Source organism: Lissotriton vulgaris, chromosome 8 (genome assembly GCF_964263255.1).
Source record: "Lissotriton vulgaris chromosome 8, aLisVul1.2, whole genome shotgun sequence".
Lineage (NCBI taxonomy): Eukaryota > Metazoa > Chordata > Amphibia > Caudata > Salamandridae > Lissotriton > Lissotriton vulgaris.
The window spans coordinates 1,552,980,595-1,552,992,812 of record NC_141696.1 but is presented as its reverse complement, the minus strand read 5'-3'; the positions used below and the strand labels follow the sequence as shown (position 1 = coordinate 1,552,992,812).

The following is a 12,218-nucleotide window of genomic DNA, read 5'->3' as shown; positions in this document are numbered from 1 at the left end:
TATCCTGGCTGATAAGGACTAAAAGTCCGAAACTGGTCCTAGGATGCTTGTTTCCAGTCCCGGAGGAGGACCTGGCCTGGCAGTTTGGGCTGGACTGTTCCCATTGGGTGCAAGGTCAAGGCTGATTTGCATATGGCTGGGTCCAAACTCGAATGGCATGGTGAGCAACAAAATGATGGCATAAAGCCCAGATCTCTGTACTGGGGTGAATGTATGACATTGTTTTGCATTCTGACCATCAATTGTTTTTTGCAGGTGTTTTATGAGTAGCATTACTTAGACTTTTAGGTTGAGTTGGGAGAAGTCAGTAGTTAGCAATAGATTTTCTAGGTTATAGTTTTAGTTGCACTGTATGCACCGGTCAGAAGGTGCTTTGTTCCCATAAAGTACTAGACATTTCTGTAAGTATTCTGAGTTTTGTTTGATGATCTCTCAGCTCTCAATTTCTGGTTCACAGGCAGTTTCTTTTGTATTATGTTTTAATGATCTTTAAATACAAGCAGCAAACATAGTCTGAAGTGGGTGATCTATGAACCCGACAAGTCATCAGTTATAGCCTAATACATACTTACAAAATGTAATAGTTCTAAATCAGATACGCTAATTGTTGGCAAGGGTACTCTATAGAAAGACTGACAACTATATAATCAAGCTCTGTTGTGGTTCAGGAAGGCAACATTTCCTATGCATACATCACCTTTGACAGCATTTTGTATTATCTTCCCAGGTGCTGATTAAGTTTAGGGTCATTTCCTGCGTGATCATTGATTTTCATTGCAACTCTATTCTTTCCTAAGCTATGAACATGATGAAATAAAATGTATTATTAATAGTCTTGCTGTACCATAGGACTTAAGTCATATAGGGTGTGGAATTTAATTAAATATCTACTTGTCCATTGGGCAGGTTGCTTCATAAATATACTTGTCCTGTAACAAAATCCACTCGTCCCTTTGGTGCCATGTAGTGCAGGGACAAATTATGGCAGCAATCACATTATATAAGAGCTCTGATATAGCCTCTCTGATTATGCCAGGGCTTAACCATGGTACTGTTGAATGCTTGCAATCCCCTTATGTTGCCACATTTCTGCAGATCTACATACTGGGGCTGAAGGTAGTGGTAAGCATTAGTTACACGGTTAGGGTGCCCTTTTGAGTCTGTGCAAACCCACTAACTTGTATGTTTTAAAGCTTTTCAACAGCTCTTCTCTTATCTTTTCCCATACTGAGAAATGTTGGAAATTTACTCCTGACAATGGCAGATGTAAACCTTCTTCCAGAGTTGCGGAAAAAAGTGGTTGGAGGGACAATGCACATTTGCTCATGCTAAAATGCAGTTCACAAGTATTTTCATGGGGTACTATTTCTTGTCCTACTTCTGTAAATTATTGGGAATTAAGGAAAGCTGTATAGCTGCACTTAATGCAAGGACATATACCATGGGTGCACCTTTGAGACTTTCTTTAATAATTGGGCACTTTTGAGACTTTCTTTAATAATTGGTCCCCTAATTTGGTCTGGCATAGACCATTACCTTTTGTGTTTATTAAAATTCTGTTTCTCACTCTCTCTGTATCGGCTGGCTTCACGGGAGTGACATCATTCTGCTCTTTCACAAGGAGCATATCCGCACACTAAGTAGTTTTGTTCAGTGCCAGTACTTACTGTGACAGTGTGTGCTTTTTGAGACCACATTCTTTTGTTGCTTTTGCCAATGTGTGTTATAATGGTGAGGGCCCGGCAACTCCCACACCAATAAGGTTGTACACAAACCATGCTAAAACAAATCACACATTGACAAAACTAATTGAGTGGGGCGATATGCCTTCCGTCTAGTTTGCGTTCTGTAATCCTGGTGCGAGGTATTTTAGTGATATTTACTCTCTAAAGCAAATCAGGATTTTCATTGAAAGGTTGGGCAAAGTGATGAAAAGTAGCACTATGTGCTACTTTGCATCAAGGGGTCATTCAATAGGTGAATAATGGGTGTTTTCCTGCAACCACCCATGAGTAGTGATGCACATACTTCTCTATTAGCAGTTATAGAAAATGATTTAAACCAAAACATCATGCTTCCTTGAGGCAGGTGTGACGGAGGAGAAACATTTTAGTTTGTCCATACTTTTCAAACTTTGCATGTGTGCTGAGTTATACAACAGACATACAAAGTGGGTAAAATAGTAAAACATAGTTTTTAACCTATTCTTGATAGAATGCACACCCTCATGCACCATGGTGCACAAGTGTGTGTTGGGGGATGGCAGCCTCAAATGCACCAGCGCTGGGTGGGAGGAAAAGCAGCGCCATATCATGGTAGAAATAACACTGTTTTTTTCACACTCCCCTTGACGCAATGCTGTGCTGCATTTTTGGTGCTGCATTACGTCAAAGGTTTGCACATTTCTCCCTTAGGTTTTAGTTTTCAGACTCTTCCAGATATATTCGTCAAGCCAATTGGAAAGGCGTACGTTGACAGCACATTTATAAGTTAAAATATATGGTATGCCATCTTTATCCGTTGCATATTTATGCACATCTATGAGGTCAGCTTGCCTTTGATGATTAAGGACCCGATTTAATATTTGACAAAGGGTTTTTACTCCCTCAGGGCAACAGAGTAAATTACTGCTTCCCTACTATCCAAATTTAGAAATGACCACCAAGCCTGTGGTGATTTTAGGCATTGGCAACAACTGAAGTTACAGTAGGTCCTGTCAATGCTTTTTTAAGTTTGATGCATGGCTCCATCAAAATTAAAGAGTCATCTGCCAAACTTATGTTTTTATTTTCAAAGAAAATTCTTTATTGAAAATATAATTATTTTTAAAATGTATAAAAACAGTTTTCACTGCCCCGTACCGCAAGGGTTTTTATGGTGTGATGGGCAGTGAAAACTGACCTGTATGTCTGGGAGGATATACAGGTCAACCGCCCACAGTCGTTACTCTATCAGGCCATCAGAGGGGTGTAACCATGCCGGAGATGGAGTGGCCTCCACTGCGATTACATCAATGGACCTCCTACATTTAAATCAGGCAGACAGACCATTATCTTGGCCATAAGCATATCCTTAGCCTCAAGATATAAATCAGTACCTTAGTCCTGTGAAGAGTGTAGAATTTATTGAAAGCATTTGCATGCCCTGTTACCTAATGTATGGGCATCTTCTCCTTAGAAACCATTCTACTTCAAATTTTTTGTTGTTGTAAATGTAGCTTTCTTTGTAAAAATGCATCTACCCCTCCAAAACTACTAATCCACAAGGGATTGTAATAAACTCCTTGGAAAAGCTTCTGCATCCTTTCATTTCTTGAATACAAAAAATGCCCACCATCCTAAATCATCAGTCTTTCCTAATTTAATTTTTTTGTGGTATCAGGATATTAAGATGCTGTGATATTTTCTATTATGCATGGTTGCGTATGTTACTATTCAGATCCAGGTGAACTCCGGCACATACAGGGCTGTTCATTTTGGAGCAGGATAAAAGCTGATTTCCATAAGAATGATTATTGTCTATAGTGGCACAGTGAGCTAAAAAGATAGACTGGATTGCTTTCTAGAGCAATAACCAGTGGCTGGAATTTATTTGTGTTAATTTTTTAACATTTCATCTGAGACATATTGTACACTGCTGCTTATAGATTTTGATATTAAAAGTTTTCTTGTATCCACAGATAGGAGATTCCTGAACACATAATACGATGAAGAGTAATGAAGAAAATATGACAATACTTGAAAGGTATCTAATACTCAAGAACAAGAAATGATGCCAAATAGTAATTAGAAAAAGAACAACACAGTAGGAGACAGAGAATCACGTACACAAACAGACAAAGCCTGCAAGAACATCAAGTACAATCCGGCTGCTTCAAGAGGCTGACGACATCCATGCTGCTGGACTCAAAAGATTGAAATAAATTAAAATCACAAAAATTAAACTGGCAGAACAGATCCAGTATTAAAATATGCTAGATACCACGCTTTATCTTAGATAATTATTAGGTAGCTACAACAATGCTAGCCTCTCTATCATGAAAATATAAAGACTGTGATGTTAGTCCACCATAAACACTGTTTTGCTTACCCCTACAATCCGTTCATTATTCTAGAATATAAAGACTTGGTAATGAGGTTTTTTCTTTGTGTGTGTATTTTATAAATATTCTCCTAAAAATATATTATTTAGATAAGCTGTGAGTTTGCAGTTCTACTTGAAAAGTACTTAACGCAGGTTGAAGACACAGCTCCTTCTAGGAAGACCATGCCTATGTTATCAGTTGTGCAAGAATTCCAGTAACTATTTAACATTATTATTAAGAACACACATCCTTCAAATACTACAAATATCAAGTGAATATTAAAATATAGTTGGTGGCTCAGGAACCACAATGGTCAGTCAGCAAACACATGGCATAATATGACTTATGCCAAAATATAGCCAACACTTAGACTCTAACCCCAAAGTAAAACACATACAATGGAAGACAAGCTTTAGGTTCTGCTCATTGCTAAAGTAGCGTCACCAACAATGCACAGGGTGAAACCCATAAGGACACCGTTAATGTGGCAATAGTGTTCATCAGCGATTCACAACTAAGAGTTCATTAATAAAGAGAAGAAACAACATAAAGGGTCTGTGTTTGTGAGAAAATAGTTAATCATTCATCATTACTACACTGACACCAGTAACAATTCAACAGAAAATTCATTTTTGTGTAATGAATGTAAGATGACCTTTAACGAGTCATCGACTCTGTGGAGCAAATATTGCACGCAGAAACCAGAAAATACAGACACAAGTAGTGAAAATGGAATGTGCTTTACTCACACAGCAAACTTAAAGATCCATCAGCAAACACTCCCAAGGGAAAAACCATACACATGCAGTGAATGTGGTAAGGGGGTTACTTGTGCATCAGAGCTAACCATCCATCTGCGACGGCACACAGGAGAAAAGCCAGACACATGCCAAGAATGTGGAAAGAGCTGTAGTACATCCTCAATACTAAAGAGACACTACCTAACACATACAGGAGAAAAACCACACACATGCAGTGAATGTGGAAAGAGCTTTAGTAAATCCTCAAGTTTAAAGCGCCACTACCTAACACATACAGGAGAAAAACCATACACTTGCAGTGAATGTGGTGAGGGGTTTACTTATGCATCAGAGCTAACCAGCCATCTGCGACGGCACACAGGAGAAAAGCCAGACACATGCCAAGAATGTGGAAAGAGCTTTAGTAACTCTTCAAATCTAAAGAGCCACTACCTAACACATACAGGAGAAAAACCACACACATGCAGTGAATGTGGAAAGAGCTTTAGTACATCCACAAATCTAAAGAGCCACTACCTAACACATACAGGAGAAAAACCACACACCTGCAGTGAATGTGGAAAGAGCTTTGGTCGTTTACCAGATCTAAAGATCCACCAGCGTAAGCATACAGGGGATAATCATTACACTTGCAGTGAATGTAGAAAGAGCTTTTCTAAAGCATCCATACTAATCATCCATCTGCGGCAGCATACTGGAGAAAAACCATACACTTGCAGTGAATGTGGAAAAAGTTTTTGTAGCTCTACGCAGCTAAGATGCCACCAGCTAACACACACAGGAGAAAAACCATACCCATGCAGTGAATGTGGAAAGAGGTTTACTGAAGCATCACGCTTAGCTATTCATGTGCGATGGCATACAGGAGAAAAACCATACACTTGCAGTGAATGTGGAAAGAGTTTTACAAGATCTGCAAATCTAAAGAGCCACCAGCTTACACACACCGGGGAAAAACCATACACATGCAGTGAATGTGGAAAGAGTTTTACTGAAGCATCAACTGTAAGGAAACACCAGCGAATCCACACAGGGGAAAAACCTTACACTTGCAGTGAATGTGGAAAGAGCTTTACTGTAGCATCAAGTGTAAGGAAACACCAGCTAATTCACACAGGGGAAAAACCATACACTTGCAGTGAATGTGGAAAGAGCTTTAGTAGCTCTGCACATCTAAAGAGCCACCATCTAACACACACTGGGGAAAAACCATACACATGCAGTGAATGTGGGAAGAGCTTCACTCAGACATCAGCCCTAACCATCCATCTGCGAAGGCATACAGGAGAAAAACCATACACATGCAGTGAATGTGGAAAGAGCTTTATTATTGCATCTGCCCTAAACATCCATCTGCGACGGCATACAGGAGAAAAACCATACACATGCAGCAAATGTGGAAAGAGCTTTACTGACGCATCAGCTTTAAAGATCCACAAGCGAATACACACAGGAGAAAAACCTTACACTTGCAGTGAATGTGGAAAGAGCTTTATTATCTCCTCACATCTAAAGACCCACCAGTTAACACACAAAGAAAAAACCATACACATGTAGTGAATGTGGAAAGAGTTTACTGAAGCATCAGCTTTAAAGATCCACAAGCGAACACACACAGGAGAAAAACCATACAGATGCAGTGAATGTGGTAAAAGGTTTACTCAGCTATCACATGTAAGGGGACACCAGCGAATGCACACAGGAGAAAAACCATACACATGCAGTGAATGTGGAAAGAGCTTTACTACAGCATCAGAACTAACAATCCATCTGCGGCGGCATTCAGGAGAAAAACCATACACATGCAATGAATGTGGAAAAAGCTTTCATATATCTGCAACTCTAAAGAGCCACCAGCTAACACACACAGTGGAAAAACCATACACATGAAGGTAATGTGGAATGAACTTTACGCGCTTATCAACTATAAAGGGCCATCAACGCAAGCACACAGGAAAACCATACACATGGAGTGAATCTGGAAATTCCTTCACTTGGGGTCAATCCTAACCATCCATCTGCAAAGGCATATATCAGAGAAACCATGCACTTGCAGTGAATGTAGAACAAATTTTGTAAATCCATGCATCCAAAGAGCCACCATCTAACACGCAGGGGAAATGAACATACAAATGCAGAGAATGTGGAAAGAGATTTACACAAGCCTCAGACCTAACCATCCATCTGTGATGGCATACAGAAGAAAAAGCATAGAAATACAGTAAATGTTGAAAGAGCTTTAGTACATCTGTACATCTTAAGAGTCAGTAGCTAGCATAGAAATGGAAAAATACACATGCAGTGGATGTGGAAAGAGCTTTACTCAAGCATAAGTCCTAACCATATATCTGTGAAGACATCCAGAAGAATACCCATTCAAATGCATTGAAGGTGGAATGGGCTTTGCTAGCTCAACATACCTAAAACGACAACAGCAATCACACGTAGGAAAAACAACATAAAATATGTAGGATGTTTGTTATTCATAAAATGTAAGACGCCTTCTGGAAACCACAGATATAGTTGATGAGGGAAGAACTTGCATGATTTATTATGCCTAGTGGTCAATTAGTGAACACACAAAGTGTAAATAACATTCTGTTGTAATGGGTGTTTGAAAAGCTTCCATGTTTTTCCATCTATATATGCATCGGCAAGTTTACACACAGAAATCTCATACAGGAGCATCGTATAAGGTGTGTTTCAGTCTTTCACTAAATTATAAGTCGCTGTCACCAACACATCTTAGAAAATAATTTTGGCTACAGTAAATGTTGGAGGGTTTCATTTACTTTTCAGCATTCAGAGTTATAAGGTTTATGAAGAAACTGTGTCTAGACCTTTCCGATGGCAGGTGAGGTTCAATATTGCGCTTTCTAGGTTTGGAAAAACTCAATATGTTGAAACGACCCTCCCACTGTGGAAGTTGTCTTTTTCACACTGTAAGGAGAGGTAGCTCTTTGAACCTGTTACTCAATGTATTGGTAACCTTTGACATTGTTGACCATGGGGTACATTTTTCTATTTCATTTGTGTACATGGGATGGTGAAGGCCTTAATGAACTATGTAAACATTAAGTTCCAAGTATATTTCAATGTATAACCTTTGTTATTTTTGTAGGATAGTAATAGGTAACCATGTAGTATGGTCCTAAATTTCCATCATGGTGTTCTGATCATATAATAAACCACAAGGCTAAAGGCGATGTGGTTTGTAAATATCACCAGGTCCCTCAGATGGCGGTGTAGGGTCATATCATAAACATTAGCCAGTTTGTATTTTTTATTTTACATGATTCTTTTGTGGCAGTTGGGTTAAAAAAATGTATTGTTTTTTCAAATGGGAATATTTACTAAAAATCGTAAGTGAAGTCTGGTTAAGGGTGAGATTGTTAATGCTGGTCTCCTGATCCTTTAATTAAAATAAGAACGGCCAGGTATGAGTTTTCATAATTGGAATATAAACTCAACAAAATGCAATAGTAAAGCTTTGCAGGTTGGTTTGAGGCTTCCCACTTGCTAATGAAACCCATATTTCATAGTGGCCCATGAAATGCCTCCAAAACACCATGGGGTCAGTATAAGATCATATTACAGGATAACCTGCTTTGTGTTTGTCTTCTATTATAGTGTGATGTGATTTCATTGCTCGGATAGGATACACCAATCTTTTTTATGTATATTGTTTTTCTTTTTTTAGGAAAAATGATGTGTAGGGTGATCGGATGTCACCATTTGGTGAATACCTTTCATGTCTTAGACTTTCTTTTTAAAATCCTTTTAAAAGGTCATTCAGTTTATATTGAAAAAGAACCATGATTATAATACTTACAATGCACAAATAAATTAAATCCAGACTTTTCAAGCAGCTTCCACATGACATTGACTCATCTGGCCATTCTCATGGTGTCCCACTACTTATAATTAATAGACAAAAATTATTCTGAATGCATTTTTTTACTGTTCATTCATGGTTAGTAATCTTGTCATATCTGTAAACAACAATATCCATTATAAGATTTTTCTCTTGTGCACAGATTACACTTTAGTATGGATATTGTCTTCTTTGAGCATTATTGTGCAATACTATTAAAAGGATTTTATATTAATACGTTTTGTCTTATTAAACAGCAATTTTAACTTTCATAGCACTCTGACTGTTGTGAACACTCGGGCACAAGAATGCTTACGGGGACATAAATGTATTTGTTTTGTTTCTAATAAACTGCAGAAGAAGCAGCAAATCTTTGTAAAACTCTGTCAGCTATTTATCGGGCCCCCAAAGCGAGAGTGCTTGTGAACGGGACGCTGACGCATCCAGTACTGATTAGGCGTGGCACTAGGCAAGGGTGTCAGTTGTCACCACTCTAGTTTGATCTGTATATAGAGCCTCTCGCACGTAAGATAAGGCTCTCTTAGAATATTGTGCCTTTTGAGGTTGGAGGTTGGTCCAAGAAGATCGGATTTTATGCAGATGACATAATAATTTACACCCCTAAACTAAGACAAACTATGAGCTGTCTCCTGGAGATGACAAAAAAGTTCGGGTCTGTGTGGTATCGAGTCTCAGCAAGGCCTAGGTATGCCGCTAAAAGCCCCCAAACTTTAGAATTGAAGCTGGCATGGAAACTGGAATAGAAAAAACAAGTTTATTAAGACCTCATGAGGTGGAACCACCTTCATACAGTACCCATAGGCAATGCATGACTTAGCACCCCGAATGGAAGGCGCATGGTTCTTTTATACCCGCACAGGGGTTCAAAAAGTAGGCAGTACACACACAAGATGAATTTTATGTACATATAAGGACATTTTCACCGCACATTTAACAAATGGGAGGAGCTAACGGTTTGACCAGTTTGGGGTAAACTCATCTCGACAGTGATTTATCAGAAACAGATGTGGCTCAACTGAGCATGCGTGTAATTGGCAGAGGCTAAATATAACTTGTTTCTATTCAGAATATACAAGCAGCTAGCAGTGAGGTAGGACAAAGCACATGGTGGGCACAAGGTAGCACATGGCATACAAAATGGCTAACAAATACAAAATGGCTTCCAAGAAACGGGCAAGATAGCATTGAAAAACGGATTGGCTTCAGCAAATGCTAACCAACTCTCTGTCAATTTACGACAGTTGACCCTTTTAGCATTTAGCTGAAGACAGTCCTTCATTTGGGATAGTCTAGATATGCATCATGTACATCTATTAGCATTATTTCGGCTATTTCTTTACTTAACATTTGTTGCGTTTTTAATTCATCAACATTCCTTTTGACAGGGATACAAGCAGAGATGCAAATAGAGCAAAGCATGGGACCACATTGTAAGCATATACAAAAAATAAATAGTATTGTAATTACTGCACATAGAACGGTCAATATTTTCCAACCCTAAGTGGTCAATAATGTCCATATCCAACTCGAAAATGTCCATTTACCAGTTTCAGGAGGGATTTCTGCAGCAATTTTATGCAGTTTAGAAATTGCACTATACACTGCGGGCGAGTGGTCAGGAATATAAACACAGCAACTACTTCTGATGCTGCGACATGCACCACCTCGATCAGCTAACATTACATCTAAAACCATTCTATTTTGAAGAGCTACAATTCTTGCAATTTGGAGCCCCTCCGTAATATTCCCAAGTGCCATAGCTGTCTGATTAGCAACAGCTTCTACAGCACAAGTTAATCGTCTTATCTTTTTACTGTTTAATGCAGCACCCACAAAGAAAAACAGGCCCAAGTTAAAATCAACATATTGTTGCAAGGTAGTGTCAGTTTGATCCACTTTGTCCACACTTATTGTTCTCTTGACTCTATTTACAGAGATGTCATCATATAGTACAAAATTCTTGTGATATAATTCAGGTGCCAAAAATAGAGGGGGCAACAGAAAAGATACTTAACACACTCCTGACCACCCCACTGGAAGCTGATAATATCCTTTATTCCCACACATAAAATAAGTATTATGAGAAGCCGTAAAGGAACTATTATTCATTCCTTCAATAGTCAAAACGACAGTGCATTCACTTCTTCCTACTGGAATTGTCCCCACACTACCAATACATAAGTCTGCTTTTGCTCTAGTAACAGAAATCACAAAAAGTCCATCCGTATTTATTGTTCTTGTTCTGGTGAAAACATACGGTGTCGAAACATTGTCTGGTTGGTATTATTCCCACTCCCATTTAGTTCCTTTTGCTTGCGGGTAACTATCTTTATCTTGGTAACAAACTTTATTAAGGCGAAAATTAATCCCACCTATCGAAGGTTTTCTAGAAGCAAACAAAAGCGCGTACCAAGCTTAACATGAACCATTGTGAGAGAAGGGAAGAGGAATGAAAGGCGTTCCTCCCTTTTTCTGGTGGGCAGGTATCATCCCACACACCCAACAATTGGTAGTATTCGTAGCATTATGCGTATGGTGTAACATCTGAATAAAAGTGTTATTCAAATAAGATTGCCGATGTTTTTGTTCATGATCGGGAAGAGAAAAATGAAAATGTTCAAGTGGGGCAGGAGTAGTGGCAAGCAAATATTTTTGAACAGGGGCCACCTTCTCCACAAACCAAGCTGTTATTGCTATAACCACCAAAGCAACAACAAACCCTACAACGCAAATGAATCTTCTGTTACTCATTTCAGCAACAGCAGTAAACGAACATTCTGAAAAACTTGTTGAAACAATCGTTGGAGCTCTTATCCCTCGGGCAGACGTTGATTTCATCACCGAAGTCAAGACGGGTGTCACTACACTAGGCAGGGCTGACCCCCCCGCCCCCTTGCCATATCGGCATTCCGTTCCACTAACCCTGGGCGGTAGCTCAACCAGTCTTCTTTGACAAAACAGATTCTTTCCTTGGTCTCAGTTGATATCGCGATGTTCCAGGAATTGTGTGGTCTGGGAAGACCTCCTCAGATTCATTAGGTGAGATGGCTGTGTTTTTTCTCCGTATCCAGGATATCTCTATGGTCGGTCAGTACAGCAGGTTCCACCAAGGCGGGTGACACTTTTCGACAGTGGGTGCTGTGTATCCACCTTTTTCCGGTTCGTCACTCCAACTGCTGTCCTTGTAGTCAGGAGCACTTGTTCTGGACCTCGCCACCTCGGCTTCAAACTGTTCGACCTCTCGAATGCTCGGACCATCACCTGGTCCCCAGGTCGAAGATCATGAGCCTCACCTGTAGATCTGTCAGGAAGAGCTTCTCGAACCTGTTAATGAATAGAAAGTAAACTATCTGTTAATTGTGCCAGTCATTCATCAAGATACAAGGCACATCATGTATAGGACGTGGCTTAGGAACTCCCCTATATTCATTGTCCTTCCAAATACCACCTCATAAGGTGTGAGCCCAGATCGTGAGTG

At 39.4% G+C, this 12,218-nt stretch overlaps 1 pseudogene across 1 annotated transcript in view; it reads left to right on the top strand.

The window, feature by feature from the left end:
• LOC147700370 (uncharacterized) overlaps positions 1 to 9,089 on the top strand; it is an 82,743-nt pseudogene extending 73,654 nt beyond the window's left edge. Inside the window, exon 3 of the transcript XR_015299411.1 lies at positions 3,680 to 9,089. The product of XR_015299411.1 is annotated as an uncharacterized LOC147700370 (transcript). The remainder of the gene's footprint in view (positions 1 to 3,679) is intronic.
• Positions 9,090 to 12,218: the final 3,129 nt, after the last annotated feature.